Source organism: Capsicum annuum, unplaced genomic scaffold (genome assembly GCF_002878395.1).
Source record: "Capsicum annuum cultivar UCD-10X-F1 unplaced genomic scaffold, UCD10Xv1.1 ctg3524, whole genome shotgun sequence".
Taxonomy (NCBI): domain Eukaryota; kingdom Viridiplantae; phylum Streptophyta; class Magnoliopsida; order Solanales; family Solanaceae; genus Capsicum; species Capsicum annuum.
Window position 1 is genome coordinate 508,055 of NW_025842141.1, and position 16,421 is coordinate 524,475.

The 16,421-nt window shown below is 35.2% G+C and overlaps 1 pseudogene; it reads left to right on the forward strand.

Moving 5' to 3' along the window:
• The first annotated feature begins 4,747 nt into the window (after positions 1–4,747).
• Positions 4,748–10,004, forward strand: LOC124891428 (annotated as a pseudogene).
• The last annotated feature ends 6,417 nt before the right edge of the window (positions 10,005–16,421 follow it).

Consider the following 16,421-nt stretch of genomic DNA (forward strand, 5'->3'; position numbering starts at 1 on the left):
AGTCTCAGGTAGTTAGCAGAATGATCTACAACTGTCCACAGCTGTCATCTTCCTCCACACTTGTATATATACTGATCTAAATCCACATAATGACAGTTAATTTTGGATTTTCGCAAATATTTCCTCTCTTTCTTCTCCCAGCTCATACATAACAGATTGTTTTTCTCTGCAACAATGGAGATTTTATCCATCTCATGTGTTTTTACTTCAATTTCGACATAGTATCAGAGCCCGGTGTGATCATTTCTCATCAATTTTGTTGTCTTCGTTGTTGCGTGAATGTTCCCTGATTCAGTTACGATCTTCGTTTCGCTTTTCTTACCTCAATTCCGCTGATTGTGGATGTTTTAGCCTTTGATTTTGCTGGATCTAGCTAAGAATTGGTTAATTCTTCAATCGAATTTTGTTTCGCATTGTTGTCTTCGCTGGTCAGTTGTTCGCAATTCTTCAATCGAATTGGTTAGTTCTTCAATCAAATTTTTGGTTCGCATTGTTGTTTTCGCTGGACAACTGTTCGATTGTTTTCCTCTCAAAGCTCTTATAATTACTGTTACTATTTTCATTGTCTTCCTTGATCTATGGCTACTGAATAAGTAAATCAACCACATAACACACCTGATGTTATTGACGTCACTAGCCCTCTTTATGTGCATCCTTCTGAAAATACTGGATCCACACTTCTTCCAGTCGTGTTCGATGAAAATGGATACCGATCGTGGAACCGTAGTGTTCTTCAAGCACTCTCTGTAAACAATAAGATGGGCTTTATCAATGGAAAATGCAAAAGACCTGCTGAGGATTCTCCGTCCGAACACACTGGGAGAGGTGTGATGATATAGTCACTTTATGGCTTTTAAATTCTCTCTCAAAGGATTTGGCTGATAGCCTTCAATACGTTAATAATGCCCAAGAACTCTGGCAAGCGCTGGAAGATAGGTATGATCAAACGAATGGTGCAAAACTTTATCAATTGTAAAAGGAGATAAATGATCTCTCTCAAGGTACTCTTGATATTACCCGATATTATACCAAAATGAAGCGATTCTGGGAAGAACTTGGGACAATTGATGCAAGCGCTAGCTGCTCATATGAGTGCACTTGTGGTGCTAAGGCAAGTTTACACAAAGCTAAACAGGACAGGAGGTTGATTCAATTTCTGATGGGTTTAAATGAGGTCTACACGATTGTAAGGGGTAGCATTCTTATGATGAATTTGTTGCCTAGTATTGCTCAAGCATTCTCTATTTTGATCCAAGAAAAGAAACAAAGAGAAGTTCGACCCCGAAATCAACTCCTCTTAGAGTCTACATCTCTCGACACTCAAGCTAATGCGAATGGAGCATTCAGAATAAATTATTAGTCAGACAGGTCTAGTGCAAGTCAGTATAATAAAGGAAATCATTCTGGGAATCTATATCATGTCAGTAATTCTACTGGTAACCACTATGGAAACCATTATGGAGCTAGTGGATCTAATATGAATTGAGAAGGCTACGGTAATAGAGTAAATTTGTTTTGTGAGTATTGTAAGAAACTTGGGCACCTTAAAGAGAAGTGCTATAAATTGCATGGTTTCCCCCCAGACTTTAAACTTTTGAAAGGAAAGAACACAACATCTGCAGTTAATACTCATATCACCAGTGGTGATTCTTCATATGGTAAACTTACCTCAACTCATGGGCATAGTGGTGACATTCCAGCATCTCACAATCTCACTCAAGACCAGTACAATCAACTTATGCAGCTGCTGAAGAATTTTTCTGTTGTTGACACTGCAGGTCATGATCCTAATCGCTTCATTGGTGGAGCAGTGAATCTAGCAGGTGTACTTGCTTGCCATTCTTCTATAACTGAGATTGGTAATCTTTCTTGTTCTTGTAAAACATTATCTGCTGACTCATGGATACTAGACTCTGGTGCTTCCCATCACATGACCTATAAGAAAGACTTACTGACTAACATTGTGATTTTACCTTACCCTGGCCTAGTGAGCTTACCTAATGGTTACAAAGTAAAAGTAACAGAAGTTGGTGATGTGCATCTTGGTTCTACATTAACATTATGTAGGGTATTGTTTGTACCAAGTTTCAAGTTCAATCTCATTTCTATACATTGCTTGACCTCTTCTCTTCAAAGCATTATTAGTTTCAGCAATTCTTTCTGTGTCATGCAGGCCCCTTCACTGAAGAGGCCTCTGGTGATTGGTAAAGCTAGTGATGGACTATACTACTTTTGCACCAGCTGTCACAAAACCAGCTCTTTAAGTCCTTCATCTGTATATCCATCCTTACAAGTTTTAGTCAATTCTATGTGTGATAGTTCTCCTGTGAGTAATAAACAGATTTCATCACCTCTTTCATCTAATCTTGTAAATAAGTCATGTCATTTTAATAAAAGAATCTGTTCTATTTTTACTCCTTGCCTATCTTCTACATCTTCTCATAGCAATAATGATGGTCTTTTATGGCACCAAAGTCTAGGGCATGTGCTTTTTGTGAAGATGAAAGGGATTCCATGTATACAAGCTCACTTCGCTCCAAAACAAACTTTTGTATGCCCTATTTGTCCCATGGCCAGACAAACTAGATTTTCATTTCCTCAGAGAACCTCAATCACTACTAAGTTGTTTGATCTCTTACGTGTTGACATACGGGGCCCTTATCACATTTCCACACATGATAACTATAGGTATTTGATCACCCTAGTTGATGATTACAGTAGAGCAACATAGACACAACTAATTAGTTGTAAAAGCAATGCATTTTGGACCATTAAAGCCTTTGTCAACCTTATATAAAATCAGTTTTCCACTACTATCAAAGTCATTAGATCCTACAATGGGCTCGAATTTGTAAATAATGCATCTGCCGCATTCTTCCAGGAGAAGGGCATCATTCATCAAAAGACATGCCCTTATACACCCCAACAAAATGGGATAGTGGAAAGAAAACATAAACATCTCCTTGAAACTGCAAGAGCTCTATTATATCAATCCAAATTACCCCTCAAGTACTGGGGAGAATGTGTTTTAACAGCCACATACTTGATAAACAGGCCACCTTCTACAGTTTTGAAAGGAAAATGTCCTTATGAAATTCTTTATCAAGAAAAACCACTCTATTCTCATTTAAGAGCCTTTGGTTGTCTGTTTTTTCCAACCACACCAAGACACGCAAAGATAAGTTTGAACCAAGGTCAACCCCACACATATTCATGGGATATCCCTTTGGCACAAAAGGTTACAAAGTCCTAAACCTGGAAACTAAAAGATTACATATTTCTAGAGATGTATTGTTTTATGAACATGTTTTTCCTCTCTTTAGATTCTGCTCATTCTTCTTTTCCTTCTGTGTTGAGATTGTTGTCTACTAATTTACATAGTTTAAGTCATGCCACAAATCATTTTGACACAATTTATATAGATCCAACTCCAACTTCTGGTTCTTTTACTGATACTTGTAGCAATTCATCCAACTCCATTCTCACAGAAGGACCATCTACATCAGAGAATTTAATATCTCATACACCAAATGATATTGATATTCCAACTTTACCTAGTGATAGAAATATTTGTAACCAACCTGTTTCTGAATGTAGAAGGTCATCTAGGCCACACAACATACTTGCATATTTGCAAGACTACAATTACAAGTTGCCTAACCTTCCTTCCTCTTCATCACTACATATTCCTACTTCACTTACTTCAGCCAAATCATTAATCACCAGTTCAGATCACTTTTATTTTACCTCTTTTAGTCTAAATAGTTAGCAATTAATGAAAAACATGTCACTTGATCTTGAACCATCTTGTTATGAAGAGGCAGCATAGCAACCTTCTTGGCAAACTGCAATGACACAAAAATTTGAAGTTTTATATGCTAATCATACTTGGGAATTGGTAGAGTTACCTGTTGGGAAGAAGGCAATAGGCTGCAAATGGGTATATAAAATTAAACACAAGGCAGATGGAAGTGTTGAGAGATTCAAGGAAAGGCTAGTGGTTAAAGGTTACACTCAACAATATGGAGTAGATTATACTGAGAATTTTTCCCCAGTGGTGAAAATGACCACTGTAAGAGTTTTACTTGGTTTAGCTGTGAAGAAGGAATGGACTCTGTTCCAACTGGATGTGAATAATGCATTTCTCCATGGAGATTTACATGAGGAAGTCTACATAGAAGCTCCTCGAGGTCTGGTTTTAGAATCTGTAGGAATGGTGTGTAGATTAAGAAAATTTTTGTACGGCTTAAAGCAAGCTAGTAGGCAATGGTATGATAAACTTGCCACATCTTTGTTTTCAAAAGGTTTTACTCACTCCATGCATGATTATTCTTTGTTTTATAAGAAAAATGGGACATCAGTGGTGTTTGTTGCTATTTATGTTGATGATGTTATCATAACTGGAAATGACCTTGATGAAATTGACCAACTCAAGTTGTTTCTTCATAACAAATTCAAAATCAAGGATCTAGGATAACTACACTACTTTCTGGGCTTAGAGGTATTATACAAGGACAGTGGAATACTTATTTCACAAAGAAAGTTCTGCACTGACTTACTTAGAGAATATGATTGTCTAAATTTTACAACTGCCCCCTCTCCTCTTGATTCTACTATTAAGTTGAAAGCAGCTGATGGGATATAGTTGAAGGATCCAACATGTTACAGGAAGCTAGTAGGAAAACTCAACTACCTCACTAATACAAGAAGATACATTGCATTTAGTGTACAACACTTGAGTCAATTTATGCAAGTGCCAAGAGAAACTTATTACAAGGCTGCACTTCATGTACTTAGATATCTGAAAGGAGATCCTAGTCTGGGAATCTTCTTGTCCAACAATCCCGACTTCAGAATTTCAGCTCATTGTGACTCTAATTGGGCAGCATGTCCAGATTCTAGGAGGTCTGTTAGTGGTTTTATTATGTTCCTTAGAGATTGTCCTATTAGTTGGAAATCAAAGAAACAACCTACAGTGTTACTATCATCAGCAGAGGCAGAATACAGATCCATCAGAAAGGTGGTTGGAGAATTAGTTTGGTTAGAAAGGCTACTCGCTAAGTTTGATAATTCTCCTCCTAAACCTATACAGGTGTTTTGTGATAGTCAAGCAGCAGTTCACATAGCTCACAATCCAGTTTTTCATGAGAGAACAAAGCATATAGAAGTGGATTGCCACTTTGTCAGAGACAAACTACAGGAAGGACTCATTTTCTTGCAACATGTTTCCACTAATGCACAACTAGCTGATATCTTAACAAAGGCATTAACTGGAGTACAATATCACACTGTTCTTGACAAGTTGGCAGTGTATTTTCCACCTTCAACTTGAGGGGGGGTGTTGAAACATTAATAGTTTGCATCAAGTACATGAGTGTTTATCTTTATAGATTAATTAGTTGACTTTATTGTAATAATTAGTTAGTTAGTTGAAATCATAATGGTGCTTGTAGTCAAGTAGTGTAGTCTCAGGTAGTTAGCAGAATGATCTACAGCTGTCCACAACTGTCATCTTCCTCCACACTTGTATATATGTTGAGCTACATCCACATAATGACTGTTAATTTTGGATTTTCACAAATATTTCCTCTCTCTTCTTCTCCCAGCTCATACATAGCGGATTGTTTCTCTCTGCAACAATGGAGATTTTATCCATCTCATGTGTTTTTACTTCAATTTCGACAACTCAAAATTATGTAGCTCCCTGTTGTCCAATTTGCCTCATTAGTGGAACATATAGCACAATAGATCATAAAGTTTGATTGACTAGATCAGATCATATACCCTATAAAGCAGGACGGACAAACATGGCATGTACACATTTTGGCACTTTGCTTCAGATTTATCCAATATCAAAAGGACCATCAGACTAATAAGCTCACAAGATTTTTCAGGAAAAAAGACAAACAAGGAAATAATAGAGACAAAAAAGTATACATAAATTTTTGATGCACAGAAAATTGTACAAGATTGCTGATGCAAAAAAGATTGTATAAAACCAAAAAAAAATTCAAGATGAAGATGAATTAAGTAAAAAAAAAGTATTTTAGCAATACATGATAAGCCAAATTTGCACAAGGACATGACAGTGGTTTCTATGGATAATTTTCAGAACTCCGTTATCTCCATAACAACACCTGGGCTTAACTCAACCCCAAACCTAGCTAACGAGGGGAGGATTACCCAAGTCCATGTAAGAAAACTATCGGTCCATTCCCCAACTAATGTGGGACTTTTACCCACTTCAACATTAAGATTTGGTTTTAGGCCACCAAATTTGTTGAGCTGCCCCTAGACTTCTCCACGAGGGTCTTGAGGGATTTCAGCAGTGTGGTCTTCAGAAAGATGTGACAAAGCTAGCTCACATATTGTCTGAAGCTGCCAATTCCTGCCAGACAATTGACATTCAAGTAAGTTTCCATGTCACGACCCAAACCTGGGCCCTGGCCGTGACGGGGACCCGAACCATGAAGGCTCGAGAGCCCTTCTAACTTGTAATCATATACATCATTCATTTACAGAGGGGAACTACGGAAATACAAAACAAAACGGAATCGTGGTCGATATCATAATTCAATTGAATAATCTGGAATGAAAAACATAAACCTCTAAACAACGTCTAACATCAGTATGCAAAATCTCTAACAACTGAAAATGACATTTGTCTAAAATCTGGGATAAGCCCCCAGTCGGGCTATGAATCAAAATGAAATAACAATAACAAGTTCTAATATAGGCCTTTCAAAGTAAGGGAGGCTCACCAATTGCAACTTCCGACGCACTCAAACCTATTGCTGAACTGGACCCCGAGACTATGCCTTAGATCCTGAGATGGAGGGGGTTAATACAGATATACTGGTACGTAGAGCAATCCAAAATAATGTACTTTTATATACAACATAGGTGAGAGCATTTCATAAAAATGTTAAGCAAGAAATAATTTAAAACACATGGGCAACTTAAAATAATCATTCAATGCAAATCTGTAGATGTAAAACTATTCTTTAATTTTTTACTTCTGAGGTAAGTGGTATACCCTACATATCTGAAAGTTTCCCACGGGAAATATGAAATCCGCCATTAACTCGACGGCCAAGCCCCCAACCCAAGTTTTTCGCAAGGGTTGAAGTATCTGAATCTGATACGCCCCAGGGCACTAGGCCAGCGTATAATTATATACCCGTATCGGCAAAGCACGATTTCAAAAAATGAATCATATGACTTGTGCCTTCTTCGGGTAACCATCTAACTCTCTTAGTGCCCAGTTTTTAACCCATTCTAAACATGCATCTTTTTGAATTCAAAATCTGAAATCTAAAATGAAACTTGTATCCTGTTCTGAGTTTTATCATGACTTTATATGATTTGGTATCGTCATACCAAGACTTGCAAGTCATAATTCTGAGCCATAAAATATCCCTTACAGCTTTCTCTTTCAAAATACAAAGGTTAGACCACCATACTTCAAACAATTCCGAAAGATTCATTCTTCCAAAACATTTATCAAATTACACAAAGGTCATTCTTTTCAATCATTTCAACAAACATGTGGTGGTCATAAGTTTCAACAACCTACGAAATTTTTTTCATATATATATATATATATATATATTGAGCACTTACCAACATGTAAAACCCTCTCTCTTCAATTCAAAAATCATAATCAAGTCATAAACAAAGTCAAGGCTTTTATATTGAATTATATTTCCAATATCACATTTCGAACACATCATATTTTACGAAGTTAAGAGACTTGTAAATAAGAGAGGGATTTCAAATAGTTCATGCTCTCAATTCATAATTCAAACTCATCAAACTAATACATATATCTACTTAAACATGGTTATAAATCAGATTTGGAGGAAAGGCCTCAAGACCAAATTAATATCATCAAAAACTTTAAAAGCATGAGTCTAATTATAAATCCAAAACCCCTTTTTTGTAAATTCATAATTTCTAAACCTTTAACATGATTAATAAGAATTTACCATGCCCATGTAGATTCAGGAAAACCCCACGTACCTTAGATTACAAGGTTTGAAGAGTAGAACTTGAATCTTGATTTGTTTTATAGAAATCTTGGACTTACGAGATTGATTCTTGATCTTGAAAGAAGCCTAGTTTCCATTTTACTCTTGAGAGAGGAGAGGAATTGAGAGATTAAAACTGATAAAAGAAATGGATTATAGTGTGTTTTAGATGATTTAAATCGTGTGGAAGAAGTTTGGGATGATGAAAAATATCAAAATACCCCTAAGGAAATAAAAAACACCGCTGTAGTCCCTCTGTTTGACAGACTGACATGCTGAAGTAAATTGGGTATAACTTTTTACTCCGATGTTGGATTTTGACGAAATAAATTGCGTTGGAAATAGGACTCAAAGGCCTTTCATTTGATATATAGAAGGCCACCCAGTTCATTATATAACAGAAGTTATGTTCGACGAAAGTTGACCCAAGTTGAAGTGTCCACTAAAACGTACTCGATGGAATTGTTTTCAACTCGTTTTTTAGTACGGGGATTTTTGTGACCTCAATTCGTATCCAAAGGTATTCCCACACTGTAGGATTTATCACCACACATATATTAACAAAGAATCATCTAGTTCGGGTCAATATACGACGCTTCGATTTCTAGTCCAAAAAAATGCGGGGTGTTACATTATATGACTCTGCTTCAACAACCCTTCTGATGTTTTTTACCAGACAAGTAAACCTAGTTTGTCAATCTAGGATCTATTCTTGAAATCAACTTTAGATTCAATATTCAGTGTTTCCTTTTGGAGTTGAGCTAGACAGCATGAGTGTTTCAAATGAAGAGAGCAAAAAACTTAGATGCATTTGACAATGCAAATGCAATAACAGTTTGGAGATATGTTGATGTCTTATGGAAGATAAAAAGAGCTCTCAGGAGGCCAAGTTACGGTACAATATAAGAATTGTTGATTCACTTGTTTATAAGCTGATCCTCATAAAAACTGAGCAGATGAGTAAACCAGAAGCTGATTTATCTGTAAGTTAATTGCCTTATGGCTACTACTTTTATTAGTGCAGATAGATGCTTAGACATTAGAATCTTTTGCCTGTTGCAATGGAAGAAAGAAGACATACGGTTTCCGCAAAAATAACTGGTAAAGATCCAAAGAATTTGCGTGATATAATATTGCTTCATCATAGCATGCAGAGATACAACTGTGACCACCCTATCTTGGTTCGTATATATGCTTTGCAAGTACCCTCATTTACAGGAAAAAATAGCACAAGAGATTAAAGAAACAACCACTGAGAAAAAAAATGCAACTGACATAACGGATTTTTCTGCTAATGTGAGTGAAGAAGCACTTGAAAACATGCAACGTCTTCATGCAGCATTGACGGAGACTCTTAGGCTCTATGCAACAGTTCGACTGGTAATAAAGAACTTCTTTTATCATATATAAACTGCCAAGTAGATGCAGGTTCTAAGTTGTTACTTTTGTTTTTCCACTTACTGCAGGATGGAATATATGCTTTTCAGGATGATACCTTACCAGTTGGATTCAACGTGAGAAAAGGGGACATGGTATGTTACCTACCATATGCAAAGGGAAGAACGAAATTTATAAGGGGTGATGATGAAGAAGAATATAAACCAGAGAGATGGCTTGATGGGGATGGTTTCTTCACTCTTCAGGCCAGAGAACCCCTTCAATTTCAGCATTCCAGGTTGATCAAAGCTCGTTATTGGCTTTAATTATCAATTTGTCATTTGTAAAGCCTGATCATGAGTATATACTTAATTTGCCTACCGCCTATATATTGTGACATTCTTCTGTTGATGAAACAGGTAGGGCGAGGATCTGCTTGTGGAAGGAGTTTGCTTATAGGCAAATGAAGATATTCGCTGCTGTGTTGTTACATTACTTTGTTTTCAAGTTGAGTGATGACAAGAAAATTGTCGACTACATGACATTGATTAATTTCACATCAACGGGGGACTGCATGTTGATGCCTTTCACAAATAGGGCCATAAAAGAGAGCAATAAATATATATGTTACATGTATTTACTATGTTCTGTAAACCAAAGATAGAAAATATGACATCATCTTCTTCCTGAACACCATGTATGACATCAGTATCCATAAATAGCCTATGAAATAACATTGTTGAGCCGATAAAAATTAGGTCCAACATCTAACGAAGGTGTCAATGTTATACATTCACATTTTCCTTGTTTTACTCTCCTACGCCATTTCCATGCCATGTTAGTTTGTTATTTTCAGTGGAAATGTGCAATAACCCCTGTGTCCTGAATTACGAATAGAAGTTATATGAACTTTAATTTATCTCATCGCAGTTTACAGTTCACGAACAATCAACACGCATCTGAAAAGCTTCATTTTGATGGAAATGAGAAAATGCATTATGTTCATGCAACTTTGACAGAAACCTTGAGGCTATAACCTGCAGTCCAAGTGGCACAATTTTTATCCAAGAAACTGCAAGTTTTCGAAATGGAAACCAAATTACTGAAAATCATTTCTACTCTCTTGTGACTAGTGGTGTAGCCAAAAATCTCACGAAGAATGTTCAAATTTTAGATAGCAAATAAAATTATTTCCCCGGCGATTGGGTGCACCAAAAATTGTTAAAATCAAACTAAGCAATAATATGTATCTAACTAAATTACTTCAATTGTTTCAAAGGGTGTTCAAAATTCAATTTGTAACAATATAAAGTAAGATTTGACCTACATATATAATTAATTTCTAGCAAAGTGGGTTCAGCCCACCACTCTAGCACCACCTTAGCTCCTCCCCTACTTGTTAGGCTATTAAACACATGCAACATGTTATCCGTTACTCTCTCCGTCCTAATTTATGTGACATAATTTAGATTTCAAACGTCAAATAATTTTTTTTTTTTTACCATGATTTATTCATATGTCCTTTAAGTACTTTAATTGTTAATTAATCATTGTATCTTATACTATGTGATATCTAGATAAGTATATTATTTCTAAAAAAAACTTAAATGTTGTATGTCCGTAATTCATGGTCAAAATAAAAAAGTTTGCCTAAATGGTACTTCTTATTTCCCAATTTGTATAGGCACATTTTTTCTAAAAAAAAAATCTGTACCATAAAGATTATCATTTTTCTATTATCAGACAGTACTACTCCATAAAACTTCAGAAATTTGACTTTTACCCTTCATAAAATGACGTATTGCCACACAAATGTTAGGTTTAATATGTTAAGGAATCTTTTTTTAAAAAATTTATTGTACAGAAATTGCAAGGCCTCTTAAAATATAAATATCACAAAATCGGCAAGAGGGAGTAAGGCCTCTTAAAATATAAATATCACAAAATCGACAAGAGGGAGTTGTTCGAATGATAAGCATCCTCGCTTTCAATCCGATCTTCTATGTAGCATTTTCTATAATTACTTAAAAGACAAATGCCTAATAGAACCAAACCTACATTCTTAGGGGGATCAAATCTTGAAGATGAATTAATGAAAAGCACTATAATAATATGATTTTTTTCTATAATTCTACATTTATGGTGTCCTCTCCGGCCTCCACACACTTCATTTTCACCCCAACCCTCGTAGTCCCCCTCCTTACCATCCCACACCCCTTACCCCACCCGTCTTGAAGTGTTTATCTAAATTATTATATAGAAATATTTTTAGGATAATACTCTTACAGTACTTATCAAACACAAGCAAAACAACTAAGAAATTCATGTGGACTTATCAAACAAAAGAAAATAACTAAGAAATTCACGTATATATTTTCCTGGCAAACATTGTTAATGAGTGTGTTCAGTTTGAAGAAAAATGTTATTCACGGGAAATGTCTCTTGAAAAATAGGTGCATTTCTTACTTAGTTTCTACTATTTGATAAGTAAGCAAACAAAAATATTATTCAAAGAGCATTTATATATAATCTAGCATAATTTTGTAAAAGAAAAAAATATATTATTCAAAAAGTATTTATATATAATCTAGCATAATTTTATGGAAGGTGAGAATTGGGGATTTGGGGGCAGGATGGTCAAAGGTTGGGTACTGGGGCGTTAATGGTAGGAAGAAGATAATGAACTTAGAATGACACCAGTGAAACTTATTGTTTTATACTTTCGTTTGAAAAGTGATTTTCCTCTTTTCCACTTCCATAGTCTTTAATTTTTATGAGATGGTCTCTAAATGGAAAAATTATCTAAGCATTAGATGGACCACCTCCTATTCTGATTGTCTTGCTATGTGCGATGTTTGACTTAACAGATTCAACTGTTCTGAGAAACATAAGAGCAGTTTTTTTGTGTCACGATCCAATTTCTCAAGTCGTGATGGCGCCTACTTTAACCCACCAGTAGGTAAGCCAAGCCATAGTCTGGAGTGATAAGTAACAAGCTAACAGGCAGAGACCAAATAAAAGATCATGTATAATGATAACAACAATAATAACAAGTGAAAACTAAGAAGGGAGCATATATATTATATCAAAACGAGAGGAGGAAAAAGAACCAACTATACAAATGAATCCCTTCCAATACCTGATAAGGTCAGTACTAGAGTCACTACTAATAGGTACCCAGAGTACTAGACAAAAATCTAAAATGTATACAATATACACAAGTAGTCTCGAGTGCAAAAGACTAACAAAAGTAGATAGAGGGGGATTAGCCTCGGACAATAGCAAGCTCACCCTGCTCTGAATTAGTACTGGAAGGTAGGAGTCACATCAGCGTCAACTGCTAGTACCCGGATCTACATCAGGAAAAAGATACAGAAGTATAGTGTGAGTACCAAAGCCATGGGTACTCAGTAGGCATCATCGGCCGACTGATCTCAATACAGAAAAGGTATAACTATAATGCGAAGATGTAATCCAAGTCAACAGTAAAGGGACAGAAAATAAATAATGCAGTAATGACAGACAAGTCAAACATAACCTAGCTGGACCCCTATAAGCCCGCTAGGCATACTAAAGAAGACAATTAACCCAATCGTACTTCATAAATTAGTGGGACACACAAGTAATTAAAATAAACATAAATAATCTATAACTGCGCTGATCCCAATAAATCATGATGGTCATCCAAATGTGCACCGGACTTGAACCGGCACCAATGGGTAGTAACGAGAGGCCAGACGCCGAACTTGAACCGGTAGTAATGGATAATAACAAGAGGACGCGTGTCAGATTCAAACCGGACATAGTGGGTAATAGCGATAGGCCATATATATATAGCTCATAATCAGATGCTGGACTCAAACTGGAACTCAGAGGAACCACAACCATAATCAGATGCCGGACTCGAATCGGAGCTCATAGTAACAATAATAATAAAACACCGAACTAGAACCGAAACTCATGATAACATTAACAATCAAATGCCGGACTCAAACCGAAACTCATAGTAACATTAATAATCAAATGCCGAACTCAAACCGGAATTCATAGTAACACTAATAATCAAATGCCGGACTCGAACCGGAACTCATAGTAGTCATACCCAACGGTAATATTAAAATTCATACCATATCATAACAATGTCAATGTCTAAATAATCATCCGCCAATTTTAATTAAAAAGGGATAAATTCAAGATTTTGCATTTTAGTTTCACATCCTAAAGTAATAGATGCTGTATTATATTAAAAGATAAAATTCCAATAATTACTAGAACGGGATCCTAATCTGGATAAATAAGACAGTTTATATATATCAAATAATATGCATCTACGAGCACTTATCCAAAGCTAGCATAATAGTTTACAATTTCCATAAGTAAGCTTAATCTAAAGGTAAGGTAAACCTAGCCTATCTGGACGCCAAAGCTATATTAGCTTTTTGCGAAACCTCCAAATAGTATCTCGGAAGAACCCAAATTTAAATGACATCAAAGAAATTATTTTCCACCATGCCTCTTAATTTATATGCAACTTTATAAGACTAACTAAGATTTCTAATCAATTTTTCTAAAATAAGAAAGCAAATCAAGAAAGACCAAATATATGAAAAAATACAGACCTACATGGATATTTATAGTATATAAAAGCTATTGAATGAAATTTCACCCTTTTTTCCCTTTTTTTCTAAAAAAAAGTTAAAGTTACTACACGTAGAGGTAATGGTAGGCAGCCATCCAAAAAGTGGTCCACCCTTTTCACATTTACACGTATGATAGTGGTGGCCATATCAATTAATTTTCTACACTACGAATATATTCGGATATTGCATAAATTTGTGATAAAATAATTATAATATTTTGAATGTATCATAATTAATAAAAAATTATTTCTAACAAAACCTCTATTATATAATAATTGTTATGAAATATAAAGTAAGAACAAGAATACATAGAGAAAATATAATTGTTATGAAATATAAAGTAAGAACAAGAATAAATAGAGAGAATAAGAGAAACTTCTTATTGAATATGAGATCATAAGATTATTAAGAATACAAGGAACAAAACCCCTTTATTTATAGGGAAAAATGCTCCTAATTTTTGACTAAAAGACAGATATTTCAAATCATGATAGATACCAACTAAATCTTGATAGATCTTATTAGATCTTGATAGATATTTACTATAACGTAAATACATTTGTAACACTCTCCCTTGAATGTCTAGATAGATAATGTGCCTCGTTAAAACTTTACTAGAAAAATTCAGTGAAAAAAATCTAGTGAAGGAAAAAGAGTACGCATCTCTAACAATACGCATATAGGTTGCCTCATTAAAAACCTTACAAGGAAAACCCAGTGGGACAAAACCTTAGAAGAAAAAAAGAGTACAACGCATATTAACTCTCCCTAATGAGAACATCCTTGAGCCTTTGCATCCCGATCTTGTGCATCATCTTTTTGAAAGTTGCAATTGGAGGAGACTTGGTAAATAAATCAGCCACATTGTCACTTGAACGAATCTGTTGCACGTTAATATCACCATTCTTTTACAGCTTATGTATCTAGAAAAGCTTTGATGAAGTGTGCTTCGTTCTATCTCCTTTTATGAATCCCTCATTAAGATGTGTTATGCATGCTACATTATCTCTGTATAAAACTGTGAGAACATTATCACATTTCAAACCATATTTTTTTCGAATGACATATATCATGGACCTCAATCACACACATTCTCGGCTAGCTTCATAAATTGCTATTATCTCATCATGGTTTAATGAAGTGGCTAGATAGACTGTTTGTATATCTCCAAGATATGGAAGTATACCCACATATGAACACATAGCCTATTTGAGACCGAGCTTTATGCGGATCAGATAAGCACCCAACATCAGCATAGCCAACAAAATCGGGCAAGCTTTAGAATAAAGTAAGCTCATGTCTTTTATCCTATTTTGATGTCTCCTATTAGGAGTAGAAATATACCTTGCTAACAAAATAACCGAAAGGCTATATCATGCCTTGTAGTATTTGCAAGATACATTAGTACACCAATTGAACTAAGATATGGTACTTCAGGACCAATCCAATTCGTTATGTTTCTCATTTCAGCAAAGAATCTTATTGCTTTTGAAAACTCTCCAAGAATTTTAATAATTTTCAAATCATCAATTTATCCCTTATAAGGATAATAAACAAGTTTCTCAGAAACTTTATATGCTTCAGGCATTTTGAATCTTTTAGGGATTTTCATATGAATTGTCAAGTAACAATATCCAACATGTCAAGTGTGACATCTTCAAGTGTATGGATTGCAAATCAAGTAAGTTTTACGCTTATCAAAATGCATCCTTTCAGGTCACTTGATAAATGTTTCTACGTTAGCATACTTAAATAAACGTAGAATTCTGATCCTCGTAGTCTTTCATAATATTGTATCAAAGATAATGATGATATATCATTTCGTATCGGTTCATATTTTGACATAACATTTTGAGATCTCACCACTTCATTATTTTCAAGTACCTGAACCTCTCATAAGGTTTCATGAAGTGTTATGTCATAGGCTCTTTAAGAGCACATTGCCTTCTTATTATGATTATTTGCTCCTTATTTTTCAAGGATTATTTCATTTGGAACCGATTGGTCTACCATACTTCACGCATGCATGGACTTTGTCCTTTAAGGACACAAAATAGGAGTACTTGCAGCTTAATATGAGATGCTTTCGGCATTTGACTTGAATTATCTTTTGAAGAAGATCTGATGATAATTCCTAACATACTTCATAGCTGCTTATAATCTCCCCTTATGTTAGGAAAACTAACATATATCCTCCATCTTCTTTGAGGAATCCATTTTTGTACATCATGGTATATTTATTAATCGTATACCACACATCAAAATTATTAGATGGAATAATTAGTTCCTGGCCTTGAACCAATTGAGAGGGAAGAAATAATCATAATTTATTGGTCTAATGCATACATGTGCTATTGTATGCAACATATCATAT